At 40.2% G+C, this 16,159-nt stretch overlaps 1 protein-coding gene across 1 annotated transcript in view; it reads left to right on the top strand.

Moving 5' to 3' along the window:
* Positions 1 to 269: 269 nt before the first annotated feature.
* Positions 270 to 16,159, top strand: part of LOC119653689 (protein groucho-like) — a 98,928-nt gene continuing 83,038 nt past the window's right edge. Inside the window, exon 1 of the mRNA XM_038058559.1 lies at positions 270 to 1,700. The gene's annotated coding sequence lies outside the window, so the exon portion shown is untranslated. The remainder of the gene's footprint in view (positions 1,701 to 16,159) is intronic.

Below are 16,159 nucleotides of genomic sequence, written 5' to 3'. Positions count from 1 at the left end.
CTTCTCCTCAGCCCCCTCGGCCGTGCTAATAGCTGCTCCGTGACAAATGCAAGGCCGTGCCGGGAAACTGTTTTCCCATGAATTTCACAAGCGAGGGCCGAACGTGAGTGTGGTAAACACGAAAGCATGTCCCACAGCAACAACAACGCACCGCATTTTCTCCCATGGCTGTGAGTGGCACCGACTGCTCCAGGTCGACTTCTCTTAGCCCCGGCACGAGTTCTCTTGAGTGCAAAGAGAGCGAGAACGTGTGCTGCACAGAGCGCGGCAGTGTCAGTTGAAGGAAAGAATCCGTGGTAGTAGGTTGGTCGCTTTGGAGTGGTGAGCGAACGAGTGTAATTACGAGTTTTCTGGCTCATTTTCGTGTTTAGCGGTTTTGCCGTTCGCCGGGTGAATTGCAATTAACATTGAAATTACGCGCGGCCTAGTGACAAAGTGCCCCGTGGCGAAGAAGTTCCCATTATCGGGGTCGCGGTGGAACGTTTGTAAGCGCGTTTTACGCTAAGCTCGTGGTTGGAGCGTTGAGCGCGTCCCAGGGCAAGTGAAAAGGATCCGACGCGGGCGGATGGACGTCTTTGTGTTGCTTCTGTTACTCGGGTTCGCATGTGCCTCCTAAATTGGCTTATCCAGTGCCGAGAGGTGGATTAAGCGGATTATCGCCGGAGGGCCGCCGGATTAGTGTAGGAAAGTTTACGACCGTAGGAGTAGCGGCTCTGTGCGGTGCGGGCCGACTTGCATACCGCGGCGAGCTGCTTGCTAACAGTCCGGATGACCTGTTTTCGCGGTTGAATGGCATGTCCTCGTGTTTGGCGCATTCTCCCGCTATTTATCACCCGCCATTGCTGCCGCGTTGATCGCGCGTAATCCGGTGCGGCTGTTGCGAGTTCGCCGTACGCGGGCCTTAGTGCGGCGTGGCGTGCGGTGCCAGCTCTGAATTTCTGTCAATTTCACTGTTTACATATTAATTTGTTGTGCGCTTTGACTGTGCGAGGTATTCGCGGAGTTGGAGGAGGAAACGAAGACGGCAGCAGCGCGCAGCGCGAATTAGTGCGATTTCTCTTCTTCTTGTGAAATACTTCCACCAACTGTTCACGGTTGGTAAATATTGATTCGATTCTGGCCAAATGTCGCCAAATCCGCCAGTGCCTAACTTTCTAAGAATTAGCGTGAGTTGATAGCGCGCGCTCCTGTGGCCAGTTAATAGGTGCCGTCGGCGGTTACATAATTCTAGAAATAAATATTCCGGGCACAGCCACCTTCAAAAAACACCAGTTACCCGCGGTTCAGAAAGTTCGTGGGTTGACTTGCGGTTGCTGCGGTTTTTCTTGTATTCGTCGAAGGTGGATGCGGTTTTCACAGGTGATAGAAAGGGGAGTTGGTCAGCGACATAACATCTCCTGAATATCATTGTTTCCTGGCTGCCTTCCGAGAAACGAAGTGGGCGATTCGAACAAAAAGTGATTGCCAGAGCTTGCAGTCTGTGGCGTATTTCGGAGGTTGTCACTCTCGTCCAGAAGTCGGTGTTAATTAAAACCCCAAACCGTCGGTTGGTTGAGCGGTTGGTGCTAATTCTGCTTTTCGGACAATAAACACAAAGCTAATGAAAGCCATTCCTTGTTTTTAGTGGATTTTTTTATCGGAACTACTCATAGTTTTCGCTTTGGATTATTTATGGATACGACTCGATGAAGGTTAATTTGGTAAGTTTCACTGTTCTTTTTACTTTGTTCCGCCTGCTCAGAATCTTTCCTGACGCCCAGCAGCTATTTCAAACTAGTTTCGCTTCCAGTAAGCCACTTATTCTGCTCCAGCGTGAATGCAAATTGTGCCATGATTCCATTCGAATTCCTCTAAGACTCGAGTGCTCTATTTCCCCCTAGAAAGGAAAACAGCATTTCAACTTCACGTCAATACGACAATTATGAGGATTAGCATTTCAAATTTCACAGCGCGGCTCGGATATGCAGAGCAATATCACGAGCACCGCTGCCAGTCGTGACCTCTAAAAACCAGGCAAACCCACTTACCAATGCGAGGGGAACTATCTCCTCGAATATTGGCTTAAGCATATCTGCACACATTTAAGCCGCTTCTAATTCAGGTATGATATCCGTAGATGCACATACCTGCGTACATGCTTGTATACTTTATCGTAATCTTGATAGCGACGGTACAGGTAAAATTCGTGTCATTCTAAACCCAAGCGATTTTCTGGCATATTAGTGTGAAATGTATGTGAAATGAGTCAGATGCTTCTCTAGGAATTGCAATTTACCTTTTGGGTATTTGTAAGATGGTTATCCTAGAGACATCATGATGATTAGTGACTTAGGACAAAGTTCCGCAGTGATAGAGATGTAACACAACTCATGGTACGTTTTCAGTAATTCCAGAGTTGGGCTACCTGAATTCTCGAAAACAAACGTCAAAACCTGGAGTTTCGGAGGCCAGCATTTTAGCACTTTTAGTAGGTTTGAATTTTCTGAGAAGGCGTTATTGATGAGGGGGCATCGGCTTGAGGACTATTGGATTCAATTCAATGAAACCCCGAATACGCAACACTAATATATTATAAGAAATTGGCTCAATAGGAGAGGGTAGCTGTGCTAAATTGTTTGGGAAACAGAAACGGAGTAGAAACAAAGAAAATAAAGCAAGTTTCACTTGAAATGTATCAACGGAAAGTTGACACTTTGAAATATCTTGATGTGAGTGGATGTTGGAATATTTTATCCCGATCAGACGGAGTTGGCTCATATGTGACCACTATGCCAGGACCCTTCTCCGCTTCTCCTTTCCCTTTGGAATTACCGCAAAGTATAAAATTTTGAGGTCGTGGCCGAGTTGGCTACGTGTCAATCTCTCGTCTTCTTGTCCTAGGTCCGAATCTCGATTGTCATGAATGTTTGTTTTCGTCTTTGTACTGCTTTTCTGCCGTAGACTTATCGCATTTTCTGTATCACGGGAATGCTAGCTGTAATGTCACATTTTTGACTATTGGATATGGAGACAAATACTTTGGTGACATATCGTCATACCAAACTTTCTCGATTACTTCCTTCAGTTCAATTTTTTATTCGTATATTGGCACATGACTGTGGGTTGAAGCACAAACGAATTGAAGTCGTGAAATATTACCTGACCAATGCAAAGATATAATCCTCAGATCTTCCTTTCTTCTTCTTCAGCCTTTCTCCGGTTCAAAACCGAGGTCGACTCATCTTGATGGGTCGCGCCATTTTGCTCTGTCAAAGACTTAATCAACATCCATCTTATCAAACCAAAATTGTTTCGGTCGGCCCTTTGGTGTTTTCCCATCGACATCGAAACTTATCGACAGGGAGAAGGCCAGTACTGGCCATATTAACCTCTACTCTTCATTGATTTCGAGTTTGTATATAAAGGTACCGTTATTTTCGCGGCAGCACCAAACCCCAAATGAACAGCAATACATTCTACCTCTATCCAAAATCTAGAAGTGGAACTATTTCAACAATATCAAGTTGAGACGGATCGACGTGTGTGTTGAAACACATTGTCAGAAATCGTCAACGATGTTGTGTAGTTTATGGCAACCATCGGTGGAAGAGCAACGAAATTTGCTGAATTGTGGGGCGAAAATGGTCAGCACACTAAAAAAGGCTCATTGTCTACACTAGTGGTTGCCAATGCTCTGTCACTCAGGGACCATTGACATTCTATCATAAACTTCATAAAATGAGAAGTCTTTTTTTGGTCGAAAAAACATTGACCTTCATTATGGCAGCGAAGCACTCTTCTAGTTCGGCGCAGTTGTTAAATTCTGAAATATAGCATATTAAGTGCTTTTTTCACGTCTCCAGTTTTAAGAAAGCCTAAGGAAGATGACTGCTGAAGACCGCGTCTTTTCGATTTTCTGTCTCCGCCATTCAAAGTTTTATCCCTCCGTTTCTGTCTCAATTTAATTCAGTTTTACGCAATTGATTGATACAACTGCCGCAGTAACTGACCATCAACATTTCGGCCTCATGGAATTTCAGTTGCGTCATGGATGTTTGTGATTGGCTCTGTGTTTATTCCATTGTTGTAGGCATATCATAGCAATAATTGTGATAATAATGAAACCGAAGCGATGCCACTTGGAAATGAGGGAAAGGATTGGCTCCACACAGAGGAATATGAGATATATAGTTGCTACTTGCAGGGAACTGAGTTAATCCTGCGTTGATCGGCGTTTGAGGGTGATGTGTCGCAGCATGGAAACTAATTTAGCCGTCTAGAGAGGAGAGAGAGAGTTAGAAAGAAAGGAAATGGTAGATTCCTTCTACATGTAGATTGTGTCCAGAAAAATTATTTTTCTCCAAACCTAACCTAGCTGACTGAATAAAAGTTAATGAGTAACAAATTTTTTTTGTCAATGGTAGTCAAGCCAAGTAGGAAGAAACTTTTCGTTCCCGCCTGGAATTGTATAATTGATCCCGTTTTATTAAAATTTCTCTATTCCAGGCCACATTTGAATTTCGGGGCTGAAAATACAAAACGAAAAATTCCATTCACGGAATAATGTCCTTTTGTAATTAAAGATTAATCCCTGAAAGATGTTTTCATGAAATCCAATATCTGCTTTCACTGACTTTGTGGGTTGCTGCTTTCACTGACTTTGTGGGTTAACAGAATATGTGGATAAAAAGACTCCGCTTCGTAGCTGAATTCCAGTAATATCGTAACTTAGTTGTAGCGCTAACAATTTTCATAACACATAGCATTATTGTCATGATGAAGGTGTTGCAGTAAATTCAAAGTTACACGGGTCTCGCAATAGTGCAGTTAAGCTGAAATAAGGCCAACTTCCCGTTATACTGTCTTGCTTTATCAAGTCTGACGTTTGTAATTCCAGCACCAAGCCTTTCATCATGTGTTACGACAACCTGAATCTCTATGGAAAACAGATGGTCATGCTGATCGAATTTCCGAACTTACTGATTTGCAAGTACTTTTCTATATGTTGAGGTTCTAGGAAACCCCTTCAAATGTTACAGGATTTGGCCTTCCATATTGATAATATTAAAGGACCCAAGATTGAGTTTATAGGAATAATTTGTATATTTGGGCAGCGTTTCTTGTCTGTTTATCTCCTCCTCAGCCCTTTGTGGAATATAGGGCATTCACAGAGTTGCTTTAGTTTCATTATCATCACAAACAAACACAAATATCTATGATGACGGAGAGTCTAAATATTTTAGTTGAAACCATTAAGGTTAGAAGATAGTATACCCAGCCACAATGATGCCAAACTGTTCGCCGTCTAAACTTCCCGTTTCATTTATGGCACTAATGTCTAGTCTGGGGTGGTAGCTAGATCACCGAACTCTACATTTTGCGCCCTCCAAGATGAAACCGAGTAGTGAATTCGTACTGACCGCTTAACCCTCCCGTATGTTTCGTGATTTGGTCATTTGCTTTACAACTTGTCTTTGCATACGGGTCTAGGAACTTATCTGATTCATCTCAAGAGGTCAATAAATGTATGAACGGAGGCCATAAAAATCGTTATTTTACAAAACTTATATTACCGCCAAACACTTCAAACTAGTGCCCTTCACTTTCCCATTGTCCATAACATTTGTGGAAGTATGCAAGCTGACAATTTTCGGTAGCTTTATTTTTTCATGTTTTATCACCGCCATGTGGTCCTTGTTTTATTTCCAACGCTTTATGATTGGTCAATACTACTGTGTTCAAAAAAGAAACTTTTTATAAAATTTGAAAATCGTTATTCACCCAAATCAATTTCATTCCCTACAAAAAGCTCACCTTTCGATACAATGCATTTATGAAAACGTCTTTTCCATGCCCCGAAGCATGCCAAAATGTTATTCGCCGGTATGGCCTTCAAGGCGCAAAGCCATTCACGTTGCATTTTTCCAATAGATCCAACCGGTGTCCTAACTCATATGAATAAGGTGGTTTTCGAGTGACGATTTCGCTGGAATTTTGGGCGAAAACTTCACGAAGAATCAATGCCGATCGTTTCTTTTCGAAGAAATTCAGCGCTTTTGGCAACAAACGAGATTTGACTCTTTTGAAGCCTAAAAGATTCTCCAAAATTGAAACGTCAACCGTATCGACAAGTTATCTAATTGTCAATCGACGATTTTCGAACACCACGTGATGTGTTGCTTATCAGCTATTGTTGATGACCATCTGGGGCGTTCCAAATTATCAGCACGTTCTCTAACTTTCTTGAAGTCTTTATGCTACTTACAACCAGTGTTGATTTTTTAGCACCAAAGGCATTGAATTTAGTACTTTTTGGAGTTCTTCAGTACCTTAGTATTTTTTCTCAGTTTTCAGTACTTTTTTAGTTAAGTAGATACTTTTTAGTACTTATCTATAGAAACTAAAACGAAGTTAATATTTGGCAAAATAAAATCTGTTTGGGTTTAATAGAAAACATTGTGCTTATAGGTAAGCCAATACGGAGTTAAAAACTGACGACATACATGACATACATGGTGACGGGAATCAGTTAACTTGGGGCTTCAAAGGGACCATAGTGAATATATTGGTATTTATTGATTAGACCAAAGGAAGAAAGTATACTTCAATGTGATATAGCTTAATCTATCACCATTGGCACGGAGCAGCCGTCTGTATTCCAGCAGGATAGCGACACCAAGTACACTTTCTTTTCGTTGTGAGAATGGTTATTGCATATGCTCTCTCTATATACTTCTCCAATCGGTAAACCCGGTTTTGGTCCTTTCGTTGTATCATCTTACACGTGTTTAGATGTGTATTTTTAACCTCCTCTCTCCTAGAAAGTTTGTTCGCAATGTACCAAAAATATTGACAGTCACATTACTCGATATACATATATAGGTAATACACAAAATACAACTGGGGAGAAAATTTTTTCAACTGAACCTTAGTACGCTCATATAAAAAAGTACCATCGGTTTCTGGCAACATTGCTTACAGCACTAAACGTTTCCACAACCGAAATTGCATTCCCCAAACAAAATTGAACGGTACTCCTTTGCTGTACAAATTTAGACGTTTAGGAAATACAATTTACGCTAATGATGTTGACATTAACATGACATGTCATTAACCGTAGCACCAAAATAAAAGTTTTCCCGGCTCGGGTAGCGCGCGAAGTTTAAACTAAGAATTCCACTTTTCTTGAACACAGTAGTCCATCTACAATATGTCTACAGAAAATACCTACCTAATCTAACGACAATCGAAATTTAAGCAAACCACATTGTCAATGCCGATCCTATCCGATTTTTTTCAGATTTCATTCGCATCAAACGCTCAAATTCGCTGACATTATCATTTTTCTTTGCCTTTTCTCTGCATTGATAATCTCATAAATGTATTGAAAGATCGGGGAATGTTGGGTGAAATTAGATGTTAGTAAGGGATTCATTCATCTTTTTTAAAGAACACCAAAATTATGATGCATGATTTATTCTTCTGGTGTCCAACTCGTATTCGTTCGTTTTTCCGTTTAGCTTTATTGTGGTTTCAAGGGAATTCAAAATCAACATATGCATCTTATTTTCTAAAAATGTATCTGCCCATGTTTTCATCTTTCTGTCAGACGTACGAAAATTGTCCTGCTATGGTTATAGCAACACGGGTAAATGGAGTTGAAACACAAACCTTTCTGCGTTGTCCCTCGACTTTGCATTTGTGACCCTTTTGCAGATTCCACATACTCATACGCTCCTATCTAAATCTACCAGTGAATGCTGAGGAATAAATGGTCGTTTCATATTTATAACAGCTTAAGGGATGCCTAAGAGGTCAGCGTTCATTGTATTCTATGTACTCTTTGTGTTTATATTTAATGGTATGATTGGAACCTTGATTAGTTTTTGCGAATTCCACTATAAATTTCAAATACAAGTTCAACGATCAGTTTGGGATCTGAAATGCTATTACTATTCAGAACAAAAGAAAACTGCCAGAAAGATGTACTTTCTGGCGCGTAACGAACAACTACTGTTTTAACCGTTGACCAAAAACGTTCAATATCTTTTCCCTGCGTATACATATTCCAAAAACCATCGTGTTCGTATCCAAATCTATAATTCATTTTCAAAATCTAATTGACGTATGTACATTTACTCAATAACACCTTAAAGGCGTGAAATATTACACCGGAAAAATCAAATTATCAACATTTTCATATTTCTTCAACTTCGTCCCCTGCGCTGGTTGTTGATCGAATCGTAAAAATTGAAAAGGTGTAAAACTGGGAAATGGGCGTGTAAACAAACATCAACGCCAACTGACTGCCTCGAAATCTATTTATCTATTTTAGCTTAATACTGAAGAAAGAGGAATGATGGATGTTATTGATCTACGGAGCTACCAGTAGGTAATCTACAGTTCACACTGTACATGCGCAAGGTGTAAAGAACCGCTAAGATTCCGTCGTACCGGGGAACGAATGTAGAATTGAATTAACACCAGGGGAATGTACGGACATAGTAGAATTCTTTCAGTAATCATGTGCTTGGGTCTAAGTAATTGACAGCAACCGATTTGCCTCACGTCAGAGAGCTAAAACGTTGAGTAATTACATCCCCTTTCACAGTTTGCATGGAACTGATCGATCTTCTGGATAAATATTTCTAGGAATATTTTGGTAATGGAAACCGATTTCTTCCCTCCTAGCGTTAAGTTCAAAGTCTCTTTACGTATCTTTACTGGAAGTAGGCTAACTAGAAGACACACGTTTTCCACATTGCATAAGTGGCTCATAAAGTGTATCGCTCTTTAGACTCGACATCCAGTGCCCACTAGACACACAATTATATTTTGTTAGTCATATTGCTGTCGTCGCAGGTATCGTCGCACAATCCAGTTAGTTTTGCTGCCTTTCAAAGAGCCAGAAGAGGAGAAGCTCTTCAAGTAAAGTTTTCCACCTTCTTGAGTGGTCTAGCTCGGCTACATTTAAGAATTTAACTTCAGTCATCGCTTATGAATCCGCATGTACTAACAACGAGTTTATTTTTATGGTAGGCCAATAAAACTCGATGTTGCTGCGGTCCCGCGACGGCCCAGCCTGAGTACGATTCACGCATAGTTTAGGCTGGTATTCATACATACTTGGGGAAAGCAAATTGTAAGGCCTAAATCATTCTGTAAATATTTTTTCCCTAGTTTGCAGATAGATAAATTGTAAATATTTAAGTAGCAGCAATTGTATAGTGTGTATTTTATGACATTTATATATGTACAGTACAGCGCAAAAGTAGGTGGTTGGGGAGACATGATTTGCGGATCTTATTTGAAGACTGAGGTCATGTGTATGCAGTAGAATTTGGTTTATTTGGTAATGAAATTTACACAGACATCAATTATCACAAAGCTGCATAATTAGAAGCGACAACCGCGAAAGAAGCTAGGCGCTATTCTTGTGGGCTAAGCATTATTTTCAGTCTTTTGGAATTGACGAGTTTTCATTTTGACTTACTAGCCTTCTTCCGAAGGAATTTCAAAAATGCTGCAAAGCTGGTTGGTGTCAACAAGAGGACATAACTACCAACTAAATATATACATATGTACACTAGAGTGGCATGAACAATCGTAGAAAATGGGCAGGATCCAAATCAGAAAGAGCACATTTCAATGTCGTATTCATGAGATAATGAATCGGCATCAGTAACAGCTCTTACAAGGAAGCTGGGAGTTTGTCTAGCTGGTGCAGCACTAAAAAAAGTCACCAAATTACTGCAGGCTTGTCTCATTGACTTGGCTACTAAGGCTCTAAGATGGGCCCACCTAACTGCGCATCTAGTGCGCATGAGGATCCATCACCTGCTTCTAATTTCGAAACCTCAGATGGTGTATTGGAAAGACCTCGTATAGGACATCCATTTGAAATAGACTAGAGACCAGCATGAAATTTCTCCCAGACGCTACAACATTGTGAATTCGGCAATTCAGTCGCGAAATATTTACTTCCACATTTCCTGTCATACCAACGTCCTACGATGATTAGTCATTTAATTTCAGGTTATGTCACAAGCGGAATTCCATATCAAATCGTCAGTTCGTGCACATAGGTGACTTTTGATGCAATAAGTGATATTAGACTATTACGGATGGTACTACTTTCATTTGAAAAATTACAAAATCTCTTTCTCTTCAAAAACCAAATCATGTTAGTGCAAAAATATGGCATTTTATAATCGCTTTACTTCTATTCACCTTTATTCCACCAGATTATATTCAATCGTTTCGAGTCAGTTACGTACGAGGCAAACTTTAAAAATAACTTGTGTGGTATTTACGATACAAAGTGAAAGACTGGTAAATCTATTAATGACCTCTACACTGTTCAACGTATTCGAAAATGGCGAAATAAGCGCTGAAATTTGATCCAAGGACACCCCAATAGAACCTCTTCCTGCTGTGGAACTGCAATCTAGGGTTTCCTATAGACAGAAGATTCTTGCGTCTTCCATCATATACTGTTAAACGTTTGCATCTCAGCTGCCCTGAATTAGAATTTTTTTTTTAAATTAAATTTTTTTTAAAAATCTAAACAACTGTAATGGTTTCCGTCTTAATAGTGCATCAATCATGGAACAAATAAAAATGAAATGCACCTCCCCGGCTGACAGCCTGGTCTTCTTCACCTCATGGTCGTCTATTTTATCTCTAGCATCTAATGGTCCATCCAGGTTTCGATACAGATTATTTACTATTCGAGGAAATAAATTCTCTTATTTGAATTAATTAAATTGTTTTTCCGCCAACTGTTGATCAAATTAGCCCTTCCCTCATCTGTATTAAGCCCGAAGCAGTAGCACACTAATTGGGGAAGAAACTCTCGCATTGGAGCTCTTTTTTTTAGTACCAAATACACTGGTTTTTAAAAAATTGGACTTCGATTCTATCCAAAGCAAAGGTAGTTCGTCAGACGCTTTTCTACTTCTGTTCTGCAAGAAGCTTGGTTGTAAATCATACCCAGAAATTGTTTGCTTCCTTTTGTAAGTTTGCAAGCATGTTAAGGGGTAACGTTGGCGAATGCTTTTAAGTACTGAGTACTGAATTCCGCAACGGACGCAATCCTCCTCGTCATGAGGGGATTAATGTGGTAATGTTTGGTACATTATATCAGGTTAGCGCTCCAGCTCTTCCGCTTTAAGAAGTCTCTAGGTCGGGGAATTATTTTCACGAATGGACCCGCTGCTGCCTTGTCCTTCCACCAGTCGCACTCACGAGCCTGAACGAATTGTGCAGCACGACTTTATTTATGAGCTTCAGCATCTCTCCGACAGTGCTGTCCGGAAAGAGCTTCATTGTGTCTGCTAAGGGTTGCTGACGAATCCCATCCTGTCTTCCACATGAAAAAAGGTGTGATGGATGTCGCCCATGCATGCAAGGTAACCCGACTTTCTAGGGTATCTAGCATATCTGGACTTGTTGCGGAATTGAAGGCATCTCTAAGATCGAGCGTTATAAGGAGCCCCGCCTGTGGAAATTGGTGGCTGTATGCTTCATGTCGATAAATAACATCCACGACCTCCATGACAGCATTCACTGTGGTGATGTTCCACCTCTTAAGCCGCAATCAACCCTTTGTAGAATGCTGCCCCACATACTTGAGAAGGCCAATCAGACCCGAATTTGAGGGAGGGATTGATCTGAAATAGCTGTTGCTACGAAGTCCACGGCAGGTTATGTGCCGTTTCCCTTAGTTGTGGTAGAGGTGTTAGATAGGCCTCGCATCTACTATTATGAATGCTGATCCTGCACTCAGTATAAATCAGTATCGTGATCCTAGTCACAGCGAGCCTCTGATTGTGGTCTCCAAACCAATCCGTCTCAGAAGATGACCGTTAAACCATCAGAACTTTCCTCTTAAGTCGAACTGATACTTACAGATACTTTGCGTTGCAATACTTTGTTGGAGCTGCCCGTGGTTCCGTTGCTGCGCTTTTGGAGCTCTCAACGGTGGTTACGACCGTTTCTGTTTTTCACGCCATATGCTGCTGTCCGGACGTCTGTAGGAAGAAACGCGGTCCAGCAGTTCTTCTAGTTACTATTCAATCTGGTACGAACACTCCTGATATTATATATATTATATTATTGTATTATATTATAAAAATCATAATATCCAATGTGGCGATAGAAAATTAATTTGGGATAAATTACACAATAATGAATGAAGTTTGAATTTAAATACATGCATATTATTTTATCAGTTCAAAATACCATAGAAGTTACATATAATCTACATTCTATAGCCACTGATATCTAATACTCTTTAAAATCATTCCCTAACTCCTCTATAAAACATGTCACCCTTCCTAAACGGATTTCAAAACATTTTAAACCAACACATGTCTCCTTCATTACCCTCATAAAAATCAATCTCTGCAACCCTATTAATAAATGAAGGAAATTCCCTAATTTAATGCCACAACGCGACAGATGACAACCTACCCCAATAACATAGCAAAGTTCAAAAGATCGTCGACATCATTGAAAATTCAACTTTACCTCCCTATTAAACCGCACATACTAATTTCCCTTCCTTCTGTCCGTGACACCAACTTACCCCCTTCATCAGAAGCATTTCTTTCCAAATCAATAAATTTCCATCGAACACTATTTGCCATTCGTTTTTAACCCACTATTGAACATCTGCTGTCAGATGATTAACATCCCTCCCTAAGTTGAGTTGCATAGTTCAAAGTAGGTACTATCTATGTTATTATGGGGGGTTAGACACCACCAAATCCAAAGCGCTCCGAAGACTAGGATGGTGTCGTTCAAGTGCACACAAAACATTCACACTCGTTCTTGGCTCCGTTCCGGATGCAGGCAAGTACAAGGGTTTGTCGTCCGTCTGTCGTCCAACTAACAACCATCAGAGTCGTGTTCGTGTTTCTACCCTAGTTCTAAGCACTCACTTCCTTATGCTTCCTTTTGTGTCGTTGCATGAGGGAAGTTGTTGAGCACTTTATTGGGAGATTATGTGGGTTGCTTGTACACATCGCTACATATTTCCTCATCTTTTGTTCGACCGAACTTGGAAGGAAAATCGAGAAGAAGGGTAGGAAAATGGTGGTAAGTGACTAACTAACAACATTTGGTGGAGGGGGGTGCTTCTACGTTGAAGGAAAGTGCTAGTATCGTGAGAAGTACACATAAAGTTTGGTAGAGTAGTTTTGAAAGGAGGAAATTGATAGAAGGGCTGAAAGAGGGAGGCATAGAATGAGCTGAAATAGTTGTCTGAGGTTGAATGTTCTACGCCAATTTAACACATTCCTTTCGGGACGCCAACCATACTTTGCTATCATGTTCGCTTAGGCATCCGACGTACACCCAGTGAACAAGCTGCTTACTTACAAGTTGACGATGGAGCGACAGCTTCTATGTGGAGTAAGGGCAAGCGGAAGCCCACAGAACGATAGAGTCGATGTCTTTATCAGCGTCTGGTTGAAGTGGCAGGATAGTATGTTCGCATATAATAGTTGAGAATACATGGGGGTGAGAAAAAAATGGTTCCAAAGAACATTTACTAACTGCAGTTCCGTGCAATGGCGAACCGAAGATTGCCTCACTTCCATTATCTGAAAAAAAACCCAGATGTCATCTATAAAATTGCGCCGAAAACCGAAAACAAAAAAAGACCAAAATCATTTCCTCTTATTTCTGTCTGCAAAAATGCTTCCACGATATTCTCAACCTGCTCTGAATCAGTTTGTTATAACGATCCTGTTCATTCTGATTCATATCTTTTAAAAGGAGATTTATCTTTGAATCCACACGGGAGTTTCTACCTGCCTGCCCCAGCGCTTCTAGGTGACATATGTACATACATACTATGCACAGCACACTAAAATCAAATATAAAGGAGTGAGGGTGTCTCGGGCTCCTTCAAAATCCATGTAAACGATCGATTCGTCTCTTCATCGGGACAACAAAAGCAGACGAGGCAGGGAAACGTGTCTTTTTCATGGTCTTCATCTACTGTTTCTGAAGAACGTTGCTTTCCTCCTCTTCACTTTTTACAAACTCACATAAACGGATCATAAGGCCAGATAGATGATAAAGTGTTTGGCCTATTGAAAGATATACCGAGTGCTATCCGGAGAAGGACAAATCGACAAAAAAAATACAATTCAGTCTTTGTGCTTGGCTTGTATTCATTTCATCGAGTCCCTTTTCATCCGTTTTGAAAAGATTCTTTTTTGCTGGGCATTTAATTTCCTAAATTGGTTGTTATTTTCAATCTATGGAATGCATACAAGATACCTAGCAGAGAAAAAAGGTATAGACTGGAACTGATGGAGTGGATGAAGGGAAACGTTCCAAAGGCGAAAAAAACGTTTGTGTTCTTCGTGATGCGGGCTATGCTGTTCGAAAACGATTCGACCCAGATTCCTGGAACTGGTTTGGTGTAATCTGGTTGGAAGGAGAATTTGTCCATATTCTTCATAGGATTAACTTAAATGAGCTGACGTGGTTCCCGTTTTGGGAAACTGGCAAAAAATAATGGTTGAGAAGTAAATTTTTTGTTGTGTTCACTTTAAGAACTTGCTGACCACTTCAAGGTGTCAAATTTGGGTACATCTGACCAATTTTGTCTCATGCTGAAAGGAATGTGGTTAAGAATGGAATAAAATTTTTTTTTTGTGCAAAGTGGAATTGATTTTAAGTGAACAAGATTAGCCTCATTCAAGTAGTTTAGCAGGGATTAAAGAATCGCGTCGTTTGTCTATAGATATCCATGTGCTATTGACAGTGAGAGCATTTAGAAAATGGGTATGAGTTACTTTTCTTATAATACATTTTTTTCTCAAGTTGTTTTGTTTATTTAGTTATATAATTTTCATTGGTGCATTTCCTAAAATTCGTTAGGACCTTACTGGCAACATAGAATTAAGACGTGTGATTTCAACACTCTGCGAAAGTGTGAGTGTAGCATTCTGAGCGCCTTATGTATATTTTTCCCTTTTAAGATAAATTTGTTAATTTTAATAAATTTACAGTATTTCCGGGACCATTTCTTTTCTGCAGAATCCTCTTGCGTGTTCATCAACTGCCACCTGTGTCGGTAAATGCATGTGGGATTTTGCAAGCCTTGAACAACTCCTTCCTCGAAATTAAGGAAAACTCTATTAGATCCTTAAAATATGAATTAGAATCCCGATCTGCCTGGAGGACAAATACCATGGTTTTTTTTTTCCTGGGCATTGTTTTGAATCTATAGATTCATGAGATGTTAGTGCATAATTCCACTTCCACACTTCAAATTTCAAATCAATTCAGTTATTATCATCTTCTTTAAATTAAAACATTAAGAACGTAATATTTCCAGAAAATACAATACTTCAAAAATTTTCTAAACCCAGAAGCGGTATTTGTTTCAATCACATTGATACCTTCTCTCAAAAGGTTTGTCAGCTCCTTGTGCCACCCACATTGCTTAGAACACATTCCATCATGCTGTTGCTTTTCCATCTGGTATCTGATCACCACTTACGACCACACGCGAACTAGTCTATCTAAAGAGGCTCAGAGTGAAAACTATGTTTGCCCCTTTATTTCATTCCGGTGAAGTCACCCTGTTCCTCCCTTTATCGTCAGGCCTGCTCGACCCGTTATCTTTGGCGTTACAACTAAACAGACGTGGTAATTGAAACAACGTAAAAACAAACCAGCGCAAAAACTGAAATTTTTAACAGAAGTGAGTAAATTTTGATAAATTGAAGGGGTGTTGTGGAGCTAGAGAGTCTTAAAGGGATATGCGGATAAGTTTCTGCCGTTTTTTAAGCAATTTCGTTTATTTATTTAAACAATGAAGTGCATAATGATCCACATCATCGAAAGTGGCAATTTTTCCCAATCTTCAGGGAGTAAAGGAATTTCTCGTAAATTAAAATCCGTTTTTTTTTTGTTTAAAAGTATTCATTAAGCCGTTTTTCGATACTGACTGCTTAGGAAGTCAACCGGCTCCAGTAAGGGCTGATTGCATGCTTTGGAATAAACAGAAATCTAAAGGAGCAATGTCTAGGAAATACGGTGGTTGGCACAAGGTTTCCCAATTCATTGTTTTCAATTATTTTTGATCCCTGGAGCAATGTGTGCCTACTGTTCCATTTAGGCCGTTTTTCCTTCAAAGCTCGAATCAAACATAAAC

This window comes from Hermetia illucens, chromosome 4 (genome assembly GCF_905115235.1).
Source record: "Hermetia illucens chromosome 4, iHerIll2.2.curated.20191125, whole genome shotgun sequence".
NCBI lineage: Eukaryota > Metazoa > Arthropoda > Insecta > Diptera > Stratiomyidae > Hermetia > Hermetia illucens.
This window is presented reverse-complemented; position numbering and strand designations above follow the sequence as displayed.